The sequence below is a fragment of the Gigantopelta aegis genome, chromosome 8 (assembly GCF_016097555.1).
Source record: "Gigantopelta aegis isolate Gae_Host chromosome 8, Gae_host_genome, whole genome shotgun sequence".
In the NCBI taxonomy this organism is placed as follows: Eukaryota; Metazoa; Mollusca; class Gastropoda; order Neomphalida; family Peltospiridae; genus Gigantopelta; species Gigantopelta aegis.
The window spans coordinates 24,695,464-24,709,361 of NC_054706.1; positions in this window are offsets into that span (position 1 = coordinate 24,695,464).

The window sequence follows — 13,898 nt, forward strand, 5'->3', positions numbered from 1 at the left end:
AGGCCACTTGGCGGTCTCCGACTCCTTCCGAAGTGGGCTCGGAGACAGCCGAGAGGCCTTCCCATAGTAAACTACCATCTGTGGACAAGTCCGAACCTCCAAACGATAAACATAAAATTCAGCCTAGTGTTAGAGCGCCTGCCTCACCACCCCCAAATTCCAACCCAAAAGACTGTACGGCCCCTCCCAAAAAACTTGCTCAACCGGTTGCGGTGGGAATATGGGGGGACGAGCCGTGCGACATTTTTGGCCCAGTAGCCACTGTCTCCCGTTCCAAATTTATAAAAGAATTTACTGTAGTTAAAACAAAAAAATCCAAACGCAGTCTGCAGTTCGATAATGTAAACAAAGCCCCAGTCCGTGCAGAATTTTTGCGTTCTCCAATCAAAAAATCATCTCTCCGGAAACGGAAAATAGCTTTAAAATCAACGTGCCCCGGGGGTGATCAGTTAGTAAAAAAAATTAATTAACCAACATTTAATGAGTACCCCCCACTCCCACCTAAAACCCCAGTTCCCAATCCACCACCCAAGGGCACCCAGGTACCCTTGGCCTTCTATAAAGGGTGCAGCCAGCTAAGGGCGGTTCTGGGATCGCCCCCCTCCATAGTATGGGACCTACCGCACCACCCCAGTTCACTGTGGTCGGTACCAAACCAAATAAAGAAAAACTAAAAAAAAAACATAAACAATAACCCCACCATACAAGACTTCACCTGCAGACGGCTGGTCAGGATGCCACCCGGACCGCTGTCTGCAGTGCAACTCCAAAATGTCCTAATTAAAGAAAACCCAGATCTAGATATTAAAAATGTTACAATTTGGAGAAATGGCTACTGGGATGTCCTTCTGAAAGATAAAAATAACTGTGCGGACCTGATATTCTTCAGGTCCCAATCTTACCCATTATTAATGTTCAGACCTAAACCAATAAAATGTGCGCAGTGCCAGAGATGGGGACACAGCATAAAGAAATGTCGTTCCAGGGGGGATCCGGTTTGCTTCAGGTGTGGGGACAAACACCCAAAGCGGGGGACGGACAACCCATGTACCAATACACTAAAATGTGCCAACTGTAAGGATCAGCACTATACTCATAGCCAGGAGTGCCACCACCACCAGGAAGCCATTTGGGTATTAAACTCTTAAGCCCAGAGAGGAGTCCGTCCACCCGCCAAGGGGGGCTTTCAACCCAGTCGAGCGCCAAAGACACACACCGGCAGCCGCCCCCCCCCCCCCCCTTCTTAGAACAAATAACTTTAATGCTGGGAACGCCTACACAAAGCCCCCCCCCCCCCCCCCTTTTTAATGAGAAACAGAAACAACGGTCCAGATCAGCCCATAACAGCAGAACAACTTCTGCGTGTTTTAACGGGGCTGTTTCTGGACGGTTCCTTGGGGGCACCTACTAAGGGAAATTTAGAAGAGGAAACTATCAAAATGGCTACACACTCAGCCTGTTTAGCCTTTTCGCACCATCTCGGTATCACTATTAAAGATCATAAAGTTCTAACAAATAGCTTTAATTGGTATGCACCGAGAATGGCCAAACCAACTCCTGTCTCCACGCCTAGCCACCATAATATAGATTAGATTAAATAAACTAATAGAGCTAATAATTAGCATTGCTTCAAATCAATTATGGGAGACAAGAGAAATAAAGCTATACCTAAATATCTAACCAAACTTAACAATAACAGTAACAATAACAATAGTGTAAATAATAGTTATAATAATAACAATAACAACAACAGTGCTAATAAACAAACTAAAATTAAAGTAGATAAATTTAAAGATTTGGCCATTCTCCAGTGGAATGCTAAAGGTATTAAATCATTAAACCATGGAGACGAATTAAAGAAATATATTGTAGATGCTAAACCGGCCATAGATGTTATTTGCATACAAGAAACCTGGCTAGATAACGGTAATCAAGATAAAGCTAAAAATAAAAAATATTTTATTAATTTTAATATTCCAGGGTATTTTGGGTTTTTTTATAATAATTATTTTTCTACTAGAGGAGGCATAGCTACCTTCATCAGGAATGACCTGTCTTACTCCCGCATCCCGCTCAATGAGACCAAAAATAATATTGAGGTCTTGGGCACTACAGTGTATGGCGGAGTCGAGAATGTAGACATTTATAATTTTTATGTCCACCCAGGCAGTCAACATAATAAACTTACTATAAATAACTACCTGGATTCTATCTCTAAAACACAAACAAATAAGTTAATTATATTAGGAGATTTTAATTGCCGTAATTCCTTATGGGGATCTACTACTAATGATAAACAAGGGCTTATTATTGAACAATTCATAGAAACTGTTAAAGCTGTTTGTTTAAATGATGGGTCTCCCACCTTTTTTTCTGACTCCTACCATTCCTGGACCTGGCTAGACCTCACTATGGTCTCAGAGGAGATGGCGTCCAAATGTGAGTGGCAGGTCATTAATGATTTTAATAGCGACCACCTCCCTATTATTACACATTATAACTTAAATGGGACATGGAGGGAAATACCTAAAGTTAAAGAAAAATGGAATTTCAATAAAGCAGATTGGCCAGGTTTCTATCAACTGTGCTTGAATCTTAGGCCGGAGGATATTAGAAGTAATAATATAGATATTTTTTAATAAGAATTTGATTGATAATATTACAATAATAGCAAATAAAACCATTCCAATATCAAACGCTAAAGTCAGATATAACTCAGTACCTTGGTGGAACGATAATCTAGCTAATATTATTAAACATAGAAATAAAATGCGTAAGAATTACCAGAGGGACAAAACTCTGGATAACTTAGGTAAATTTAAAGAAAGTAAATTTAAAGTTACACAAGAATTGTTTAGACTTAAAAAAGATTCATGGAATAAATTTTGCTCATCATTAAATAGTCAATCTAAGGTTACAGAAGTATGGGCAAAAATAAAACGCATCCAGGGAAAACCTCTTGCTAAATCTTCTCTACTAAAAGCTAATAAACTCTACACTACTAATCAACAAAAAGCTACAGTATTTGGACAAACTTTCCAAAAAAAATCAAGTAATGGTAATTTCCCACTAAAATTTTCTAATATAAAAGAAACTATAGAAAAAAATCATAAAATTCCCCTGGATGCTAAATTTTCTAAATATATTACAGATTATAATATTCCATTTTCCCTCCAGGAAATGACTGAGGCTTTTGCTCACAGGAAGGGTACCGCTCCTGGTCCGGATAAATTCAATTATCTTTTTTTCCAAAATATGCCTGAAGCTACCCTCAGACTTTTCCTGGAACTTTATAACAAAGCCTGGAAACAGGGTTATCTCCCCTTAGCATGGAAACATGCTGAGGTTGTCAGCCTCCCCAAGAAAGGGAAAGATTTAACTAATCCATCTAACTACCGTCCCATTGACCCACCGGAAAGTCCACCACCACCTCCAGTTGCTGTTGTTGTAAAACCAGCGGAGATCCAACGAGAGTCCAAAAGGAGGAAGGTGACTTCGGTTACCTCACCGAAGAAGCCCGAACAAACCGACTGGACCATCGTTTGCGACAAACTCCCAGCCAAGTATAGAGGAGCAGTATATGGCGATTTCACAGACGCAGGATATCTCAAAGGACCCTGGTCAGACAAACATTGGCGCCAACTTCCGACAGGCCAAGGGAAGTACCAGCTCCAGGGGGCCACCAACTCCGACCAACTTTATGTGACAGCGCAGCAGGACGGGCTGTACAGACAAGGACTCCTGATGCCCACGATGCCCAACGCGATCATCCACCGCATCCTAAAGATGGTACTGCGGGACATCTACACAGGAGCCCTTGAACGTAACACCAACTTCTTGATGGAAGGACTCCCCAACTTTTCACCTGATCAGCCCATCAACTCACCATAAGTCCTGCTGCGTCAACCTTAACTAGGACAGGTAACCTCCTTTTTGGGCTTAGTTGGACTTTAAACATTTTGCGATCGAGCTTCCAAATTCTTATGTTTATTTTTTTATAAATAGTCCAACGCACTTTACTTTGGCGCCCGTTCAATTGCTCAAATCACCTTAAAACCTTTTCGGCCGAGCAATCAAACTTATTTTCTGGTTTAAATTCTTAGTCCGGACATGATGTTAGGTGCAGGTATTCTCCGTAGACTTAGGTTTTTCTAGTTAGACCCGAAGGAATCGAAATTCAGCCAGTCAGAACACGGCCCATTTTCGGTGTCTACTAGTCGGTCCGCGCAGTCGCTGGACACTACTAAATACGTATTCAAAATTCCGCCCACCTCAAACTCATCCCCCCCCCCCTTGTCCTGGACTCAGTCACTGGCAAAGGCCAGAGATTGGGCCCAGGACAGGCGTGCGTGAAACCTTCGTGGTATATATGCACGTTAAAGCTTTAAACAACAACAACCGTCCCATCTCACTAACATCCAGTGTTTGCAAAACCATGGAGGCCATGGTTAATTCCAGACTCAGCTATCACCTAGAAAGTAACCATCTTTTGACCATATATCAGAGTGGCTTTAGAAAAAACCACTCTACTTCCGACCACCTTTTTCGACTTCAGTCTGAAATTGCAAATGCTCTAAGTCATGGTGACAAAGTGGTCGGAATATTTGTTGATCTGGAAAAGGCGTATGATATGGTTTGGCGACACGGGCTACTAATTAAAGTGTATAACATGGGCATTAGAGGGCCTATGTTTGCATTTATTGAACGTTTTATTAATAATAGATCTTTTACTGTTAATGTTACTGAAACATTCTCTGATATTCTAAACCTTGAGAATGGCATACCCCAGGGATCTGTAATAGCCCCAACACTTTTCAGTATTTTTATTAATGATCTAGCTACTGCCCTCACTGGCTCGTCCAGCGAGGACACTAAGCTTAGCATTGGTCTATTTGCTAATGACACAGCTTTTTGGCGATCTGGAAAGTGTATAGAAAAGATTAAAATAGATATTCAAAAAGATATAGATAAACTTCAAAATTGGGCTGAAACCTGGGGTGTTACCATCTCAAGATCTAAAACCTCTGCTATTCTTTTTACTAATAATAATTTTAAGAGACGGTATAAACTCAATTTAACACTAGATAATCACCCCATAGCTCAAGTATTGTCAGTTAAATTCCTGGGAGTCATTTTTGACCCAGCATTATCTTTTAATGAACACATAAAAGAAGTAGTTAAAAATTGTAATAATTATATTAATTTACTTAGAGTTATATCTGCAACCAAATGGGGGGCTGACAGACATACTCTTTTAATGATTTTCGAAGCATTTATCGTCTCCAGGTTACAATATGGTGCTCAAGCCTTCTGCTGTGCATCACCTTCCCAGCTGGATAAGTTAGAATCAATATACAATAAAGGGCTCAGAATTATAACCAAAATCTCCCCGGGCACACCAAACGACAGTCTGCGTGTGGAGCTGAACATTCTTCCTCTTAGTGTTAGGCGCACCCAGCTTTGTCTTAAACATTGGTTTAAAGCTAAATATCTAGTACCACTAAATCCTGTAGCAACTATTAAACCGAATAACGACGACTATTTACATATTAATATTAATTCCGCAGTTAATTTTAATAACAGAATGGCGTCTAATTTAGAACTCTTGGATATTAATCTGGATAAATATTCTCCCCCCTTGGTGCCACCTTGGCTAATTAAACCGCCGAATGTCCCCTTGCTCTTAAGAAAGGAAATTTTAAAAACAGAATTCGAACCATTTAAAAATATAATATTTAGAGCAGCTTTAATTGATTATTACTCTGACTATATCCATATATACACAGATGGCTCCAAGGACCCACTTTCTGGTAAAGCAGGCATGGCCTTTTGTGTCAGGCCTAGCTTGCCTAACATTTCTAGCTCCCACCACGCCAGAGTGACTGACCACGTTTCTGTATTTACTACTGAACTGATGGCCATTTACTCTGCGCTCAAGTGGATTCTTACTAATATTACTAATTATTCGACCCCTCAAAAATTCCTTATATTATCCGACTCCCTGAGCTCACTACAAGCTCTCCAGAATCTAAAATTCAAGAGTTCTTACCTAATTAAGCAAATTATAAATATGATTAATTTTAATAATAGTAAAGGGTTATTTATAACTTTGGAATGGGTCCCTGCTCAAGTCGGCATCTCTGGCAACGAAAACGCTGATCTATTAGCTAAAAAAGCTCTAGATATGGACAAAATTGAAATTAATATCAATATTAATCTTAATGAAACCATGGCCATAGCTCATAAAAAATTTCTTAACTTTTGGCAAACCGAATGGAATATTAAGACAAGACTATGGCACTATCTAATCAAACCTAAAGTTAATTCGAAAAGACCGACTTATCTAAATGTTAAAACTGAAAAAATCATTACTAAACTGCGCCTTGGTGTTGTTTTCGGTCTGAACGACACTCAATTTAAAATTTAAAAAAGTAACACTGCACTCTGTGCTACTTGTAAAAAAATAGATAACGTAAGACATTTCCTCTTTTACTGTAAAAAATATACTAAGGAAAGAAATACTCTTGAAACAATAATGGATAAATTTAAAATTAAATTTAACCCCGTTAAAATATTTAACCCCCCCCCCCCCCCCGCTCTCAAACAGGAGGTGGAACGGGCTATTTTAACTTTTGTAAAAGATACTAAAATAACTATATAATAAGTAGCTGGCACATAAAATGGTAATCAAGTAAATTGGTCGAGAGCGGTCCGAGGACTCTATTGTTATACTCAATCAGGAGCCTACTAAATTTTAACACTCACCTTACAGCGGCGGACAGTTGGCTGGTGGCAAACTTTGTCCAGGGTGGTAATGGCGCTGGCCTTACCCTCCCGTGGACAAACCGAATAACTTTTTTTTATATAATATTTTGTAACTCCTTTTTAATTATAAATGTTTATCTCCTTTTTTAATTAATTATATTAATAAACTTTTTCTCCTTTTAAACTATTTTAGAAACATCGAACAGCCTATACACATTAATTCTTCATTCACTTGTTGGCGATTGGCTGGAGAGTTGTAACATCCACATTCCTTTCTTTCTTTTTTTTCCAGAGAAGGAATCGAAATCTAGCCAATCGCAGCTGCTTAACGTCCGCCTATTGTTTCCTTAACACTGGCTTCTTTTTTTATCTTAAACGGCTCCGACTAGGGATCGAGATTCAGCCAATCGCAACGCACCCTTCCATACTGAGTGTCGAATATCGATCCGGTTCACTTCTAACACACACTGTGTATTCTTTCTTCTGTCTTAATTGACGACTGCCGCTCACGAGTGTTCCCGAGGTGCCATTCGGTGATATCCGGAGAGCCGGGTCTTGCCGTGTGTAGCCTTGGGACATCATCCTGCGCGGCACCCCCTATTACTTCTTCCATCTTAATTGTATGGAATCTTTCTCCCCATTTTCTTTCTTTTCCTGCTGGCCTCTGCTAGTACGTCTACCTTTTACTGTTATCTTTACTTGAATGACTATCTATTGGGTGCTGGGGCGATTGGCTCTGTGGGTCCGGGTTCTGACCAATTAGAACCCGGTCCCTTAATAAATGTCTTCTATTTGGTCCGTGCTTCTAGCCGGCCAAGAAAATGATAATCTGAACCTAGTGTGAGAGTGGTTGCGTGAATGTTTGTTTTTTCGCCGTGACTTGGCGGCGCATACACCTGGCAGTGTCTGTGCCGCCCGCCACAGGCGGAATATATGGCTGGGTGTGAATGTGTTTTAGTTTTTAATTATTTATGGTATATTGATTATATTTTTAATTAATTGTTATAATAAATTTAGTAATTAGTTGTTAAAATCCTCCCTCTTAGCATTTTAATTTAGTATTATTTTAATTTACATGCACCCGCTTCTTTTTAAAAATCAAACAGGTTTTAAACGGTATTAATTTGATCGGTCAATATTGTATATATACAAACAAAAAAACCTGACCGGTACTCGGTGCCACCCACTTAACGAATAAGTGGTTTCTTGTGTGACACCGAGGATTATATAGCAATGACATCTGTCATCCGTTTAGGTGGCGCACCCCTTCGGGTGTAGAGCTCACGAATGCTTGAGGAGAACGGCGAGGACACCTCACCCCAAGAACTGGATCAATCCACCTGCTAACCAACATCAACAACGACAGCATATACGTTTCACCACTACACCAGACGGCGGCTCGCGTTTTTTTTTCATATATCATCATATTCATACCATTCATTTCATCTAATTATGGCCCACCCGTGTTGTATGAATAACCTGGGGGGGCGGGATGGGGGGGGGGGGGGGGGGGGACCGCCGTGGTAGGGTGCTTATTTGGGTGCGATAGGGCGTTGGCGGTTTGGACCGATAGGGATGCCTGTTAGGAGGCCTCCCCCCCCCCGGAACACCCCCCCCCCCGCCCCCATGGAAATCCGGACTGACCGGATAGGGCCCCCCGCCTGTTGGAGCGCCGGATTCGTCGGTGGCGCTGGGTTCCCCCCTTTGCGAATCCTGTATCCTCCAGGGCTAAATTTAATTTTAAAAAATATATATATATATATATATATATATATATATATAAATATTATTATTAATTAAATAATTATAGTATATATTACTTTCGAACTGCCCGATTGAAAATTTATTTATATTTTTGCACCTACTAATTACATTATAAAACAATAGAATGATATAGGTTTATTTTTAATTATGGTGCTATTATATTAATATAATATATAATATACGTAATGATAGACCCCAAATTGCTTTAGTTTTTTGATCCCGTTTTTAAGTGGTCTTACCACACTATTAAAAATTGCCACCTGCATTCTTCTCATACACTCTCCCCCCCCCCCCCCCCCCCCCCCCCCCCTGCCCCGGAGTCGGTCACTGGCGAAGTCAGAGGCTGAATCCGGGGTGGGCGTGCCTGAACCCTAGTGGATAGGGGCACGTAAAATGAGTTGCCAGTTGCCAGTTATCTTGTGGCGAGGATTGACGTTGTCGGGAATGCATCTGACCTGTGTAAACAGCTGACACTGCTGGACGCTATTCACTGGATTTCACGGGCTTGGAACGAAACGAAGCCGAGTACGATCAGCAAGTGTTTCTCCGTCGCTGGTTTCTCGCCGACCGACGAATCGGTGCTTGAAGACGATGACGACGACGACATTCCGTTATCACGACTAACACGCGAACTCGTCACTGCCGACGTGGACACTGACATCTTGACCAGCTTCGACGATGACGTGCCGATTGAAGACTGCACAAACGAGTGGGAGAGAGAACTAGTGGCCAACTTCCGTGGGGACGAAATACCCAATGACGGAAGCGACAACGAATCCGAACAAGATGTATCTGTTCCGGGAAACGATCTCAGCTATCCTGACGTGTTGAACATGCTTCAGATTTTAAAGGACTTTGCAATACAGAAAGATGAACGTTTCCTATTGCATGTACAGGAATTAGAAAATTTAACGCTGGCAACCATTGTTAAACACAGATGTGAAAGACAACAGACATCGATGGATACGTTTCTCAACGTAGGCTGATTTATCGATTGATTGACAATTTGTGGACTTTTTAATGTATTTTTTATTCAATATTACTCCCATGGATGTTTTTATTTTTCTAAATGCTCATAAATGCACCATTTTTCAACCTAATCTTGTTGTTCTTGTTTTAAAACACTTTAACACTTTTCCTATTTTATGGAGAACGGAAGGTATTTCCGTCCAGGCAGACCCCTGAAAACGGACACCTCTGTTAACCGGACATTTTACTTCCCCCTACAGCTCCTTACACTGTGGTTTTACATGAGTCTATATAAATATGTTCATATACTTACCATTTGTGACACCCAATAGCCGATATGTATTTTTGTGCTGGGGTGTCGTTAAACAAACATTCAATCAATCAATCAATGGTCCCATGGATGTCCGGTTTGAGGGGTTTCACTGTATATATATATATAGTAGTGATTTCCATAGAAATTTGGCAAGGCATGGTAAACCAAACACTTTTGGGGCATTTTCACCATTTTCGGGGCACTTGTTTTTCATTAAAAATACACAAAAATTAATTGAAATAAACATTAATGTAATTTAGGTGCTTGCTTTAATAAATGAATGGCAAAAGATATAAAAGGCATATTTTATTAATTAATAATACCTTTTTGGGTGTTTTGTAAAGGAAATTTTAGAATTAATTAGTGAAAAAGACTTGTTTAATCTCAGGGCAGCATGGTGCTGATTAAGGCAAGATGGTGCTAGACTATTGAGGCATGGTGCTGCACCATGCTAAAACATGCTAGGGAAAACACTATATATATATATATATATATATGTATGTATGTATGTATGTATGTATGTATGTATGTATGTATGTAAGTATGTATGTATGTATTGATGTATGAATATCTATATATTGTATGTATGTCGAGGTTGACTATTACATACATAGATATTAACGCACTGGCGCAGGGGATACTTAAATCCTTTCTGGCCTCAAAAATTGTCCCATGCCGTTGCTGGGACTCGAACCTGTGGCACCGATTCACCCGCAAATTGCAAGACTAACCACGATACGCTCTGAGCTATCGAAGCTTCCATAAAAAGGAAGTTTCTTTAACTCAACCATATGCATGGGGCTTACAATCTACGCGGTCGATCCCGCTTACGTGCATGAAACAGTGGGCAGACCTGGCACTGGCTAGTATGTATTGATGTATGAATATCTATATATTGTATGTATGTCGAGGTTGACTATTACATACATAGATATTAACGCACTGGCGCAGGGGATACTTAAATGTATGTATGTATGTATGTATGTATATATATATATATATATATATATATATATATATATATATATATATATATATACATATAGTATATACAGAGTATGACAAATATTTTGAAAAGTCACTAGCCACAGGGCTAGTGGGTGAACAAAAAAAGGTATTATCTTGTATCGGCAGCTGTGACGCATTATCCAAACCGCTACAGGTAATAGGCGAAGCCGAGTCATTGCATGTACATGATTAAAGTCAATTGTTTTCCTGATTGCCGATAACCACATGTAAGCCAAGTGTTAAATTAGAAAACAATAGGTAAATAAAACAAACACTGAAATTCAAAGCATGACTGCGATTTACTTGATTGAGATTAACCTGTCGTCGCGATTGGTGATTTCCAAGTTCTTAGCATAAAACATGTGCGAGATTAACTACCACGTGACGTGTCCAACCAATCAAAACACGCATTTCATTAGACTTATTTCCTGTGCCAGAAACTTGAAAGGGAAAAGTAAACAATGCATGCTGTAACTGTGACGATGTAGAGATAGCATGTTACTGCAGTTTGCAGAGCAAGTTCAAGTGGGTTATTATTATATACTGATTGCGTTGTTGATATTATTCGATGACAAACGTCACGATCAAATTTATTAAACGAAATTTAGCCGAAGTAATTTTAGCCGGGAAAAAAAACAAAAAAAAAACGATCGAGTGATAAGGAGAGGGGGGAAAAAACCACTAGCCCGAAGGGCTAGTGGTTTTGCGTTTGTCACTAGCCCGAACTTAAAAGCCACTAGCCACGGGCGTCGGGCTAGCGGATTTGTCGAACTCTGATATATATATATATATATATATATATATATATATATATATATATGTGTGTGTGTGTGTGTATATGTATATATGTTTATATGTATATGTATATGTATATGTGCATGTGCATGTGCATGTGCATGTGCATGTGCATGTGCATGTGCATGTATATGTATCTGTATCTGTATCTGTATATGTATATATATATATATGCATGTATATGTATATATTAAAAATTGTTAGATATATGGGTAGGTGTAAGACCACTACACCCTCTTCTCTCTCACTAACCAATAACAAATAACTCACTGTCCTATATAAATCCTTCAAACATTAGACACACACACACACACGCACGCACGCACGCACGCACGCACGCACGCTCACACACACACACGTCCAAGAAGCGCACGCCACCTTTTCCCGCTGACGTCAAAACTAACTAACTAAAATTTATCAGGGCTGTCTGTTCAGGACAGTGAGTTAGTTGTTAGTGGTTAGCGAGGGAGAAGAGTGTAGCGGTCTTACGCCTACCCACTGAGTCGTTAAAACTCGCTCTGGGTGGGAGCCGGTACCGGGCTGCGAGCCCTGTACCAGCCAGCCTTATGTCCGATGGCTTAACCATGACACCACCGTGGCCGATGTAGTATAAACTTCAGACGACTTCACCTCTGCTGTATACCTCTTGTTTATCTGTGGATTAGCCCTAGCTCTACCGTGTCACTGGAAGGCATTACGTTTCTTGAATTTACTTCCTCATGCTAAATACGTGTTATTAACAAATACAGTGTACACCATAAAGGATGAAGCACATAAACATTGTGCTAGTCTTGACAGCGGCTGTTGTTGATAGTAAACACCACACAACCAAGCAACTGAAGAAGACCAATAGAAGCTGCAGTAGTGTGATTGGGTAGGCGAAGAAAAGGAAAGAAATGTTTGTTTAACTTCAATTCGACACATTTTAAACTACGGCTACTTGGCGACTAACACATGTTTATTTCAACACACTTATTTGAGAGAGTACAGAGTACAGAGTACAGAGAGAGAGAGCGAGGGAGAGAGAGAGAGAGAGAGAGAGAGAGAGAGAGAGAGAGAGAGAGAGAGAGAGAGAGAGAGAGAGCGAGATAGAGAGCGAGAGAGAGAGAGAGAGAGAGAGAGAGAGAGAGGGGGGGGGGGGGGCAGAGGCAGAGGCAGAGAGACAGAGAGAGAAATCCTGCTTCATATATTTATTTGTTGTTTGAATATCAATTAATAGCTGAATGGAATTTCAGATAACTATAAAGGTCACCAAAAGGCCGTTGTATTAAGGTTCAGATTACATGATGAAGAAATGTATTACCCTTTAGATAAATTTCATGCGTTTTGATTGGTCAGTAGCCAATGCATACCACAAGTACACCCTCTCATTTGCGGGAAAATATAAGATTTGCAGGAAAATACAGAATTTGCCGGGGTGTACGAAATGTCACGTGACTTGCTCCACTGGTTGTACAAAAATACAAACTGGGGATGAGACCAACGAAATTTTCTCCAACACGCCTAACTGATTACATTTGTTAAAAGACTTGAATTCATTATAAATGGGAATACCACAATTTTATTTTTACTGTTTATTTAATAATTTCGTTAGCACGTTTGGCCAAAAAATGTGCTAGGTTTTAGTTTTTCGCGTATTAAAATCTAATGCTAGAATATAGCATTGCGTAATCAGTTACCGTGTTATAACTTGTGCTAATTATCACGAACATATTTTAAGTTAATCTCGATTGAGATTCAAAACTTCTACTTGCGTCGTTTGAATCTCGACGGCGAGTAAATAAATCAGCACTGGAAATTTTACAGGACGGATTCTGACATTAATATCGAACGTTCGTAAAAATCCAAACAACAGTTGTCGGCAAATATATGTTCCTCCAACATGATCGTGTTTTACATACCTGACAATGTCAAGATTAGTAAATTTCCAAGCTTTTAATCCTTCTGACGTTCAAAGTGACTCCATTTTTTTTTTAAATGGCTGAATATCATCCTATAGTCTGTTCTAAAGATTGTTGTTATTATTATTGTGTACATTCCACCTTTATTGGCGGTCCATTTTTTCTAGTGAAATTGTATGTTTTGACTTGCATCTTATATGAGTCACTTTGCATGTATTTTTCAAAAACTAAGTTTCAGTTACATTTTGATACATGTATAATACATGTTAATTTTTTTATTTTGCATTATTGGTGTTTATATGCATTTATAGCAGAGGGGGAGATGTAGGGGTGGTGTGGTGTAGCAGAGGCGGTTGGGTGTAACCCATGTATTTTTCAAAAAC